Source organism: Bufo bufo, chromosome 2, assembly GCF_905171765.1.
Source record: "Bufo bufo chromosome 2, aBufBuf1.1, whole genome shotgun sequence".
Lineage (NCBI taxonomy): Eukaryota > Metazoa > Chordata > Amphibia > Anura > Bufonidae > Bufo > Bufo bufo.
This window is the reverse complement of record NC_053390.1, coordinates 182,296,348-182,310,324: the sequence shown is the minus strand read 5'-3', so window position 1 is coordinate 182,310,324 and position 13,977 is coordinate 182,296,348.

Genomic DNA, 13,977 nt, shown 5'->3' with positions numbered 1-13,977 from the left:
CAAGCAAAATACACTAGGGAATGACACTTACAGCCTGTCGACCCCTTACGGCCACGGCCACCACGTCCTCTTCCTCTACGCCTGCCACCACGCCCTCTTGGTGCTCTATCTCCAGCTGATTCCACAATTGATTGGGAGGTGCCCTAGAAAAATGGACAACAATAATATAAAAACCACATGGACAAGTAGGGTAGGCTATACACAGAATATTGTAGCATTTACAATACAGGTAACTAACTGCATACAGAAGAATGTTGTCACTGGAACACAATCTCGTCCGCTACATGGCCAAATCCTTTTACATGGCCATAGTGACCTGTTGCACATGTGTGTCTGTTCTAGAAGTATTCTAGTGTCAGTGGCCAAGATAGGCACAAACTTGTTATTTCTCTGTCCAGGACTACCATAATGAATCAATAGCATAGTCAACGGTCATGGCTACATAAAGAAAGAAGCAGCAGTGGTACTATTGCACACAGTTTCCTGATTGCTAGAGCTGACATCAAATAAGCGTCCACACTGTGCTAGGTAAAACACTATCATGTGCGTATTATATACTAAAAAGTTGTTTGCACTATAAACAGTTGATGTAGGAACAAGTTTAACCCTTTCTACCCTGGCCCAGTTTTCACCTTCCTGGCCAAGCCATTTTTTGCTAATCCAACATGTGTCACTTTATGTGGTAATAACTTTAAAAATCTTTTACTTATCCATGCCATTCTGAGATTGTTTTCCCGTGACACATTGTACTTCATGATAGTCATACATGTGAGCCAATATATTTCCAGTTTATTTAAGAAAAAATCCAAAATTTCCATAAGGATTAATATACATTTGCTTTTTGCAAAATGTATATTTCTCTGCTTTGAAAACAGAAAGTAATACTGCATAAAATATTTATTAATTAACAGTGCCCATATGTCTACTTTATATTGGCATCATATTGTAAATTTTTTTTTGGCGGGGAACGCTAGAAGGCTTAAAATTGTCGAACATTTCAGGTCTCAAGTCACTTTGTGGGGCTTACATAGTGGAAACCCCCCATAAATAAGGCCATTGTATAACTACACCCCTCAATCTACTCAAAAATAATTTTACGAACTTTGTTAACCCTTTAGGTGTTTCACAAAAATTAAAGGAAAACGTAGATGAAATGCTCCTATGTCAATTTTTGGGGCGATTTTCCATGTAAAATTTTTTTTTTTACGTTAACACATCAAGGGTTAACAGCCAAAAAAAAGTGAATATTTATTACCATGATTCTGTGGGTTACAGAAACACCCCACATGTGGTCGTCAACTGATGTAAGGGCACACGGCAGGGCGCAGAAGGAAAGAAACCCCATATGTTTTTTGTAAGGCAAATTTAGCATGACTGGTTTTTAGATGCCATGTCCTATTGTAAGCCCCCCTGATGCACCCTTACAGTGGAAACTCACAAAAAGTCACCCCATTTTGGAAACTAGGGGATAAGGTGTCAGGTTTAGTAGTACTATTTTGGTGCACATATGATTTTTAATAGCTGTTTATAAAAAAATTGCGATGCTAGGTAACCAAAAAATGGCTGTTTTGGCATAATTTACATCATTCATCTGACAGGGTAGATTATGTTCTATTTATATACAGCAGGTTATTACGGACGCAATGATATCAAATATGTCTACTTTGTTTGTTTGTCTACTTTAGTTTTACATAATAAAGCATTTGACAAAAAAATTATGTTTTACTGTCTTCATAGTCTGAGAGCCATAGCTTTTGTATTTTTGGACCGATTGTCTTAGGTAGGGTCAAATTTTTTGTGTGATGACGTGACGGTTTGACTGGTACTCTTTTGGGGGGCATATGCCTTTTTAATCGCTTAGTGTTGGAATTTTTGTGATGTAAGGTGACCCAAATGGCTTTTTTGGTTCCTTTTTTTATTTTAAATTTGTTATGGTGTTTATCGGACGTGGTGGATCATGTGATACATTTATAGAGCTGTTAGTTACGGACGTGCAAATACCTAATATGTGTGTTTTTTCTTTTGTGTTCTATTTTTTTTTATAAAATCAGGGAAAGGGGCATTTTCTTAGTTTTTTTAACATTAACCAATTTTTTAGGGTAAAAAAAAAATATGTGTCACAACTTTTTAGCGTTTTACCTTATTTCTGACTTTAACTTTTGGGGGTGTGATCCCCTCTGCAATGCATTGCAATACATCTTTATTGTAATGCATTGCCTGTTAATGTATTAGGCTAGGTCTACACGACGACATGTGTCCTACATTTGTGTGAACTCTAATATACTAATATACAATGCACAACATTGCTCCAGAAAGTTACAGTACGGTTACTTGTGACATTAAAAGTATGAGATTAGAAGGAGTTAAAACACTCAATGCAAGTGTGTACACAAACATATTGCGGTAAAAATAACTAGGCACAATATAATATGTGTTGTCTACATGTATAATAAAATGTGTAGAGAGAAGGAGTAGTGAAGGCAGGGAACCTAAAAAAGCGAACAAAGAATGATGATATGTGTGTGCAAGATGAATTAATACCAATTTTATAAATGCTGGACAGCTCCTGGATGGTGACTATAGGTGCTGCATACACTCACAGTGTCTAAAATGGCCGCTTTTATATTTCCTGTCAGGTGATTAGCTCCATTTCCTTTAATCACTAGAGAACTCAGAAAACATGGTGTCTTTATTTAGAGAAAAATGCATTATTAAACAGAAAGGATAACGGAAAACACACAGAATACAATCCGTTTTACGCCGTCTCACATAGACTTACATTATGTTTTGACAACGGATCCGCTATTTACATAACGAATGCGTTATATGTAATGGAAAAAAAAATCCTGCAGACAGGACTTTGGTCTCCGTTATAAAAACGGATCCGTTACGGAAATGACCATACCGCAAGCAAACGTAAGCATTTCCATAACGGATCCGTTACCATTGACAATTATGTAATTTTAAACGGATCCGTTTCTTTGCGTTATTTTACTGAAAATAACGGAAAGCCATAACGGAATCTATAACGCTGATGTGAACTCACCCTTAATAATTACTGTATAGATATAGATATATAGAACATTTACAAACACTTTACTTTCATTGTAAAAAAAAAAGAAAGCGTGTCGTATACATAGGCTGAAGCTGTGATGCAGCACCATCGGTTTATGAATCTGTAAATGAAAAGATAGCCTACTAAACCTGCACGTTCCACTAAGGCCTCACGCACAGAACCGCATGTATTTTGTGGTCCGCAATCTGCAGATCCGCAAAATATGGATGCCATTTGCATTTTTTTACACACTCACTGACTTTAATGGGTCTGTGGACTGCATTTTCCTATACAGAATAGTACAGTTTGTTTGATCCGTGTGCCATCCACATCCGTGTGTTTGTTCCACAAATTATACAACAAGTCCTATTCTGGACTGCAAAAAACTGGGTAGATTATTTAACAAAGTACCCAGTTTAGGCGAATTTAGGCGAATTTCACACTAGTGTTTTTACTGGATCCAGCAGGGTTTAGAAAAAACGCTTCCGTTACTGATAATACAACCATCTGCATCCATTATGAACGGATCCTGTTGTATTATCTTTAACATAGCCAAGACGGATCCATCATGAACTCCATTAAAAGTCAATGGGGCTCCGTTTTCTATTGCAGCAGATTGTGTCAGAAAAAACGGATCTGTTTGCGGTTTGCTCTCCGGTATAGAAACGCAACTAAACGGAATGGAATGCATTTTGGAGCATTCTGTTCTGTTCAGTTCAGTTTTGTCCCCATTGACAATGAATGGGGACAAAACTGATGCGTTTTTTTTTCCGGTATTGAGCCCCTATGACGGATCTCAATACCGGAAAACTAAAACGCTAGTGTGAAAGTAGCCTTACTATTGCAGATTCATCAGGTGGCTGCAGTGGCGTTGCTAGGGCTGGTGTCATCCGATGCGGTAGAAAATGGTGTCACCCCCTCCCCTTTTTTAGCCATATATGGGGGCTATTGGAGTGCTACTGCCGTAGGGGGGCATCCATTAGCTCAGCAGACCCCCCCAAAGCTTAGAGCCCCAGCACCCCCTTTCCCCCTTGCTGGCAGCAGCTCACCTAGGTCAGGTGCACTCCACTTTCGCTGGCTGGCTGACCGAGACACCAAATGCTGTTCAATTTCTTCTGGTGACCGCTTCTTCATGTGGTCATTGTGTTCTGACCTGTGCGGACAAGTCACATAGGGGTCGTTCATCAAGCTCCGCCCTGCCTCTGCGGTGCTGCTGACGTCCCTTCACGTCCTTCACTGTGCCTGCTGACCGACCCAAGCGGTTAAGGGGGGAGGGGGGGTTGGATAGTAAACAGACCGCTGACGTGGGGGGGGGGGGCTAAGCAGACAACCTAGTGCCGGCAGCCTATCAGAGGAACAGGGAAGGGACACGCCTCTCCCTCCCCTCCCCCGCCACAGCATCCATCTCTATCGCTGTCCTGAGGACGGCGATACAGATGACTATGGAGATGAGCGCTTCCACAATGGAAGAGCTCATCTCCCTGTGCCCTGCCGCAGCCTCCATCAGACTGGTGTCACCCCATCACTGGTGTCACCCGGTGCGGCCCGCACCCCTCGCACCCCCCTCGCAACGCCACTGGGTGGCTGAGATGACCTGTAGTTACTGAAGCAGGCCAGCCAGTATCATCCTTCATAAAGGACCTGCCTTCTCAGAGTTGCTGCAAGGACCCACAAAGTGGAACATCTTGAGCGTTTTGCTGCTGCTGCCACTGTGTGAGTAGGTAATGTTTGCATGTAGCTTTACAGTGGGGAAATTTGGTGGACCCAAAGCATCCCAGTTTGACACTGCCCACCTATAACACCCGCTCAGTCTCTAGATACCCCTCTACCTCAATCCACAAAGACTCTGTACTCAACTGGTGGTGAGACCCCAGGGTTGGCCACCACAAGACAAGACTCTATCAGAGGATTAGAACAGTCACAGTATTTACTATCAATTGAGACTTCAGGTATTGTAGATGCTTTGGTCTCATGCATATTTCTGGCGATTAGTGATTGCAAAGGTCTGGATTTAACATTTGAAGTCCTGCTAGAGGTCCACTATATAGTCTATCTTATGTGATAAAAGGGTAACTCCTGGCAAAACGTACACAGTGTAAGGCCTCTTTTATATGCCGGTGAAACTTATGCGTGTTCTCTCTGTGTTCTCCATGGACAGCACACGTATCCATTGATCTAAATGTATTTATTCACACATCTTTGTTTTTCCACAGTGGATCAAGGGGAAAACAATGGAGACTCACACTGGTTTGGTCTGTGATGTGGACCAAACACACCCAGTGAAGTCTATGAATCTATGAAAACCACTGAACACAGATGGCCTCCATGTTCAGCCTAGTAGAACATGTGAAATACTCATTACATACAGGTTCTTCTCAAAAAATTAGCATATTGTGATAAAGTTCATTATTTTCTGTAATGTACTGATAAACATTAGACTTTCATATATTTTAGACTCATTACACACAACTGAAGTAGTTCAAGCCTTTTCTTGTTTTAATATTGATGATTTTGGCATACAGCTTATGAAAACCCAAAATTCCTATCTCAAAAAATTAGCATATTTCATCCGACCAAAAAAAGAAAAGTGTTTTAAATACAAAAAAAGTCAACCTTCAAATAATTAAGTTCAGTTATGCACTCAATACTTGGTCGGGAATCCTTTTGCAGAAATGACTGCTTCGATAGCGGCCTTAAGCTCATCCAGAGTGTTGGGTCTTGCGTCTCTCAACTTTCTCTTCCCAATATCCCACAGATTCTCTATGGGGTTCAGGTCAGGAGAGTTGGCAGGCCAATTGAGCACAGTAATACCATGGTCAGTAAACCATTTACCAGGTCGTGCTGAAAAATGAAATCTTCATCTCCATAAAGCTTTTCAGCAGATGGAAGCATGAAGTGCTCCAAAATCTCCTGATAGCTAGCTGCATTGACCCTGCCCTTGATAAAACACAGTGGACCAACACCAGCAGCTGACATGGCACCAGACCATCACTGACTGTGGGTACTTGACACTGGACTTCAGGCATTTTGGCATTTCCCTCTCCCCAGTCTTCCTCCAGACTCTGGCACCTTGATTTCCGAATGACATGCAAAATTTGCTTTCATGCAAAATGAGCAACAGTCCAGTGCTGCTTCTCTGTAGCCCAGGTCAGGCGCTTCTGCCGCTGTTTCTGGTTCAAAAGTGGCTTGACCTGGGGAATGCGGCACCTGTAGCCCATTTCCTGCACACGCCTGTACACGGTGGCTCTGGATGTTTCTACTCCAGACTCAGTCCACTGCTTCCGCAGGTCCCCCAAGGTCTGGAATCGGTCCTTCTCCACAATCTTCTTCAGGGTCCGGTCACCTCTTCTCGTTGTGCAGCGTTTTCTGCCACACTTTTTCCTTCCCACAGACTTCCCACTGAGGTGCCTTGATACAGCACTCTGGGAACAGCCTATTCGTTCAGAAATTTCTTTCTGTGTCTTACCCTCTTGCTTGAGGGTGTCAATGATGGCCTTCTGGACAGCAGTCAGGTCGGCAGTCTTACCCATGATTGCGGTTTTGAGTAATGAACCAGGCTGGGAGTTTTTAAAAGCCTCAGGAATCTTTCGCAGGTGTTTAGAGTTAATTAGTTGATTCAGATGATTAGGTTAATAGCTCGTTTGGAGAACCTTTTCATGATATGCTAATTTTTTGAGATAGGCATTTTGGGTTTTCATGAGCTGTATGCCAAAATCATCAATATTAAAACAAGAAAAGGCTTGAACTACTTCAGTTGTGTGTAATGAATCTAAAATATATGAAAGTCTAATGTTTATCAGTACATTACAGAAAATAATGAACTTTATCACAATATGCAAATTATTTTAGAAGAACCTGTATAGAGGGCAAAAAATTGACACAGACCAAACATAGTCCATTTACATCTTCATGTATGGAAATGTGAAAGGGGCATAACTCCTCAGTCAAATAATCAGTGTTTTGCTCGCTATTGTTCATCAGCAGATGTAAACCAAAAGCAAATATTAGTATAACATATGGAGGTGCAAATCTTTCCATCATACTTTTTCTCTGTGGGTTCCACTCGAGGTACAAATATTGATGCAAAGTACTGACAAGAATACTGCCATATGGATGAAACCCTTGGTTGCTTCATAACTTATATAAATTGCAGGCCCTTAACTACGCTTTACACTCAAGACAGACCCGGTGATAGACCTGTGATAGACCCAATGCAGCCATCATTTTTATTCTACTTCTTCTATGATGGAGCAAAATAGTGGAAATCACTAGCACTGATGGGAACAGAGACTGAGCAGACGGTACTTGCAAATTCATGTTTAATGCTTCTCATGTTATTTAATGTAATTTTATGCTCAGTATATCAATTATGGCTATTGATGGAAGTGATGGAGTTACTTTGAGTGTGGATCCTAGATCTGCCCCCAGCTAAGTCTAGAAAGTTCTAGCTAGATGAGGAAGAGTGAGGAAGCAACTCCATGTACTCCATTTTTCACCATTCCTCCGCTCCTGCTCCTCCTGGGTCAATGCAACAGGTTTTTTTTGTCATTAGCTTAAAAAAATATTGCAAAAAAGTAATTTCTTGCAAAGAAATGTATAAATCAAATTTTAAATCAATATCTAAATTTCACTAGGAGATAACTGTTCTCATTGTGATTTGGTTAGTCCCAGATGCTTAGACTGAGCTTCAATACAACACTTTTAATTGATAGAGTATTTAAATAACTCCAAAATGTTACGTATATCTAGTCCTGTTTTGAAATGCTGTTCTTGATTTTGACATTATGACCTCTTCTAATAGGACATTCCAGAGTCTATTACTCATAATTAGTGATGAGCGAAGCTTACAAAAGTTCGATTCAGCTGCTTCGCCAAATTTCACAAAGAAATTTGCTTTGTGATTAATTACTTTGTCATGAAGCACATTTCTTTGTAAGTAGCGGGCACAATCACAGGGAAAGGCAACTGCACCGCCCCCCGTGATTGAACCCCTCAGGTTCTGCGTTCATCGCTGATCGCGACATCTGAGAATAATAGTGAGGGCTTTCAGCCGTTAAACCATTGGAAAAAAAATTAAAAATACTCACCTCATCCATTTGAGAGTGAATAGGCCGCAGTTGCCATCTTGATTGAACATCCTGTGCAAAATCTTGCACAGTGCATGATGACGGCATCACGCTGGCATGCGTGTTGACGTCATACATCACCGCTCACGAGATTTTGTGCTGTATCCCCCAACAAGATGGCTGCAGCAGCCTCTTTGTGCTCAATTGGAGGTGAGTATGATTTTTTTTTTTTACTGCCATTTCAGGAAAGATTCATTCATTACCACAAAGCACGAGGAAATTCGGCTTTGCGGCGAATCAAATTTTCCCTGAAATTAGGATCGAAGTCCACTTTGGATACTTCAATTCGCTCAACCCTTCTCATAATGTAAATAGCCTTTCCCATACTGATGAGTGTAATGCCATTACTCCACCTACAAATGTTGTTCCTTTGTCTGTTTAGTTTGTGGTATGAATAGTCCCTATGCCAAGTCTTTATAATGACCTACATATAACATGGCAGGCAGTGAATACGATCAGTCTGTCCTTGGATGGGAAACTTATATGGATATACATAAGACAACCATTTTGGGTAGAGATTATCAATGTCCTAATTAAATGATAGCTGTCAGTCACTGATAGTTGTTTACCTCTAAAGTTAAGATGGTCCCCAGACACAACTATCAGTGACTGACAGCTATCTCTGTATACACGCTTACACAGTGAATATTATGAATCAACATATATGTCTATTGAAGGCATTGGAATAGGACATTGATAATTGTTACTCAAAATGGTTGCCTTATGTATAGCCATTCAAACTTTCCATCCAATGCTATCAAACACTAATAAGATGCACCCATGTACAAGTGAGCTCAGAAAGAGCAGAAGTTTCAATGTATAAATTACAAGTTTTACTCCCAAACAACTATTGCTCCGCTTCTTCTACTCTATAACATGCTGTCTGCAGACTGTACTGCGTTTCATAGTGACAGGTTCTCTTTAAGGGAATGGGAGAGAGATTGTACTACCTGATCTGGTACTGCTTATGTTTGGGTTGGCAGTAGAATTAGTTTCCAGGTTATCTGTCTGTAAGAAAAAACTCCACGACACTCCCAAAAAAGTTCTACAGCGCCTCTTCATAGCTTTGGCCGATCCAGCGCAGGGGTTATTAAGACTACAGTAGGAACCTTTCCAGGGATGACATGACAACCATTAGCAAGGATGCAATTAAGTTTAGCATCATGTATAAGAATGGATATATCTCTATAATACAATATCTCTCCACAATATTTGTATGTCACTGAATTGAGAACTTTATTGTAAAGTTAGTGTTTTATATTAAAGGTGTTTTCTGGGATTATTTAACTGATGATCCATCATCTGAATATGTCATCAGTATCTTATCAGTGGGGTCCAACACCCCAGATCCCCGACGATCAGCTTTTTGAGAAGGCACTGGCGCACAAAGAAGTGCTGCAGTCTTTTCCAGCTTCCTACTGTGGTCCCTAACACCCCCAAATACTATACTGCAAACATAATAGTGCTATACAGATAGTCTCCCCTTAGTTTCAATGGAGTCCAGGAGAAATGGGACTACTTAAAAGTGGCACTATTGAAGGCAACAGATAATTGCATTAGGTTTGTCAGTAAAAGCAAAAGGAAGAGACCACTGGGGTACTCAGCAGAAGTGCCCAAAATCATTAAAAACAAAAAGATAGCATTTAGTAATTATAAAAAAAAATGAGGATGACAGGCAAATTTATAAGATTAGACAGAGAGAAGCCAAACAAGTTATAAGAGCTTCTAAAGCACAGGCAGAAGAGAAATTAGCTCAGTCAGTGAAAAAAGGCGATAAGACATTCTTCAGATACATAAATGAAAAAAGGAAACGAAGGGTACTTTCACACTTGCGGCAGGACGGATCCGACAGGCTGTTCACCCTGTCGGATCCGTCCTTCCGCTATTTCGCCATGCCGCCGGACCGCCGCTCCGTCTCCATTGACTATAATGGGGACGGGGCGGAGCACCGGCTCAGTACATGCAGGACTTTTAGTCCGGCGGCCTTTCGCCATGCACTGCCGTGCTGCGCTGGAGCTCTGCCCACGTCCCCATTATAGTCAAATAGCGGAAGGACGGATCCGACAGGGTAACCAGCCTGTCGAAAACCATCCTGCCGCAAGTGTGAAATTAGCCTAAAACAAGGAATTAACAAATTAATAACAAAAGAAGGAAGGTATATGGAAGAAGATAAAGAACTAGCTGACTGCCTCAATGAATACTTCTGTTCAGTTTTTACAAAGGAAAATGAAGGAAAAGGACCTCAGTTAGGAAGGAAGACTAATGAATCTTTTTGATGCATGTGTCTTTACAGAGGAAGAGGTTCTAAGTCAGCTGTCTAAAATTAATACAAATAAGTCACAGGGGCCTGATGGGATACACCCAAAGCTATTAAAAGAGCTTAGCGGTGAACTAGAAGATTGGAAATTAACAAATGTTGTGCCCATTCACAAGAAAGGTAGAAGGGAGGAATCGGGCAACTATAGGCCAGTAAGCCTGACATCAATAGTGGGGAAATTAATGGAAACCATACTTAAGGAGAGAATTGTGGAACATCTTAAATCCCATGGATTGAAAGATGAAAAACAGCATGGGTTTACTTAAGGGAGATCATGTCAAACTAATCTTATAGATTTTTTTGATTGGGTGACTAAAATAATAGATGGCGGAGGTGCAGTAGACATTGCTTATCTAGACTTTAGTAAGGCTTTTGATACCGTCCCACAAAGAAGGCTTATCAATAAATTGCAGTCTTTGGACTTGGACTCCCATATTGTTGAATGGATTAGGCAGTGGCTGAGGGACAGACAACAGAGGGTTGTAGTCAATGGAGTATATTCGGACCATGGTCTTGTTACCAGTGGGGTACCTAGGGATCTGTTCTGGGACCCATATTGTTTAATATCTTTATCAGCGAAATTGCAGAAGGCCTTGATGGTAAGGTGTGTCTTTTTGTTGATGAAACAAAGATTTGTAACAGGGTTGATGTTCCTAGAGGGATACACCAAATGGAAAAGGATTTAGGAAAACTAGAGGAATGGTCAAAAATCTGGCAACTAAAATTTTATGTTGATAAGTGCAAGATAATGCACCTGGGGCGTAAAAACCCAAGAGCAGAATATAAAATCAGTGATACAGTCCTAACCTCAGTATCTGAGGAAAGGGATTTAGGGGTCATTATTTCAGAAGACTTAAAGCTAGGCAGACAATGTCATAGAGCAGCAGGAAATGCTAGCAGAATGCTTGGGTGTATAGGGAGAGGCATTATTAGTAGAAAGAGGGAGGTGCTCATGCCGCTCTACAGAGCACTAGTGAGACCTCATTTGGAGTATTGTGCTCAGTACTGGAGACCATATCTCCAGAAGGATATTGATACTTTGGAGAGAGTTCAGAGAAGAGCTACTAAACTGGTACATGGATTGCAGGATAAAACTTACCAGGAAAGATCAAAGGACCTTAACATGTATAGCTTGGAATAAAGACAAGACAGAGGGGATATGATAGAAACTTTTAAATACATAAAGGGAATCAACAAGGTAAAAGAGGAGAGAATATTTAAAAGAATAAAAACTGCTACAAGAGGACATAGTTTTAAATTAGAGGGGCAAAGGTTTAAAAGTAATATCAGGAAGTATTCCTTTACTGAGAGAGTAGTGGATGCATGGAATAGTCTTCCTGCAGAAGTGGTAGCTGCAAATACAGTGAAGGAGTTCAAGCATGAATGAGATTGGCAAAAGACCATCGTTCATATAAGATAGGGCCAAGGGCTATTCATAGTATTCAGTATATTGGGCAGACTAGATGGGCCAAATGGTTCTTATCTGCCGACACATTCTATGTTTCTAAGTTGTAGTGCTCCCTAAAGTTGCACTGATGGTAATAATTCTCTCTTAGACTGTTCTCATTAGTAATAGTGCCCCCTACAGTACCACCAATAGCGATAGTACTCCCAAATGTTCTCCAATCAGTAGCAATCCCATCCATATTGTGCCCAGTACTTATAGTGCCACAAGTAGTAATAAGGTCCCCTATAGTGTCCCAGTAGTTAAAATGCCCCATACAATGGCCCCAGCATTTATAATGTCCCGTGTAGTAGCTTGACTATTTATAAAGCCCCCGTAGTACCACCAGTATTTATAATGCCCCCTATAGTGTTCCCAGTATTTATAATGCCCCTGCACTTTCCCCTGTAGTTATAATGCCTCCTGTAGCACCCCAGTATTTCTAATGCCTACATGCAGTTACAACCCTCCTGTGGTGACGCCAGTATTATAATGCCCCCTGTAGTTCCCCTATGTATAATGCTCATAGTATTATAATGCCCCCATAGTGCCCCCTGAATTGTAATGTCCCCTAAAGGAGCCCCTGTAGCCCTCCAGGCTGTAATTCGTGAATGTATTCATGAATCTGGTAATACAGAAGGCCGTAATCCCTGTATCAAGACATTTAGTCAGATACACTCAGGGCATTTAAAGGGTTATCCAATATCATAAACTGACCCCCCATGTGCCGGGCACCTCACAGGTAATATACTTACCCCGATCCCCACGCCGCTCCTGGTCCCCGCACCACCGCTGTTGCTTCTCCCCGTGCAAAGATGAAAACATCCGGTGTCGGGGGGAGAAGCTAATGGAATGCGGGAATGGGGACGAGCCTCCCTAGCATCATGGCACATGGGGTTGGGGGAGTTTATGATATTGGATAACCCCTTTAAATTAATTTTTATTTAGTGGCATTGAAAGGGTTAACTATCATGTCAGAGGAGGAGATAAGAGAAGATTTCTATTGAACAGAAAGATTTTTTTGGATCTTCATGTTATCCAAATGGTTTAAATAAAAAGACCGATCTCATGCTGTATTACTAATGTCATGTTGCACCAGTATATTTATATTATATAAATATATTTTGTGTTTTAACAGTGTATTAAACATTATGCCTTTTAGGCCTCTTGCACACGACCGTGGTTTGGTGCCGCATCCGAGCCGCCTTCAATGGGGCTGCATCCATTGCTCCGTTCCGTGGCCCCGCAAAAATTATAGATCATGTCCTATTCTTGTCCGTTTTGCGGACAAGAAAATGCATTTCTATAATGGGCCGTCTGTTCCGTTCCACAAATTGCGGAAGGCACACGGGCGGCAACCGTGTTTTGCAAGAGGCCCTAGGCCTATTGGTTTGTGTATTAATTAACCTACATGTGTGAGCAGGAGGTGTCTTGTAGGGAGTTGGCTATTTATACCCATTCCTCTGTTCACACAGTCAGGTTATGAGTAAGGAATGTGTCAACCAGACATGCTAAATTGCTGATATACTGCTACTGGACTACGCTGTATATTGATTTTATACAAGTTACAAAATAAAGTGGATGATACGGAGATCACTACTTTTGGATTATTGAATGGAATCCTTTCTCGTGCACCAGGCAGTAATGTCTCCTCTCTTTCTAGCACCTATTTTTTATTGTAGACGGTGGCCCACGAAAAAGTAGCCCGCCTCCAATATCTCCAAATGAAACTCCCTAATAGTAAATCTGTCTCAGCTTTCATTTTTTACTATTAGGCAGTTTGATTTGGAGATATTGGAGGGCTACTTTTTTGTGCCCCCCTGTATAACAGAGAATACACAAAAGAGGAAGTCATTATCCCTGTTGAGGATTCTTTCCCCAATAGTTTGGTTAGCACAAATACAGATGCTTTGGTGAAGGAGCAAGAAAACCTATATTTACGAAGGGCTCAACTTGCTTCCACGATCATGTTGCATCAGGAGCCTAATGGCACACTATGGGATGAGTACATGTATTTATGAGGCACCAGAACTTC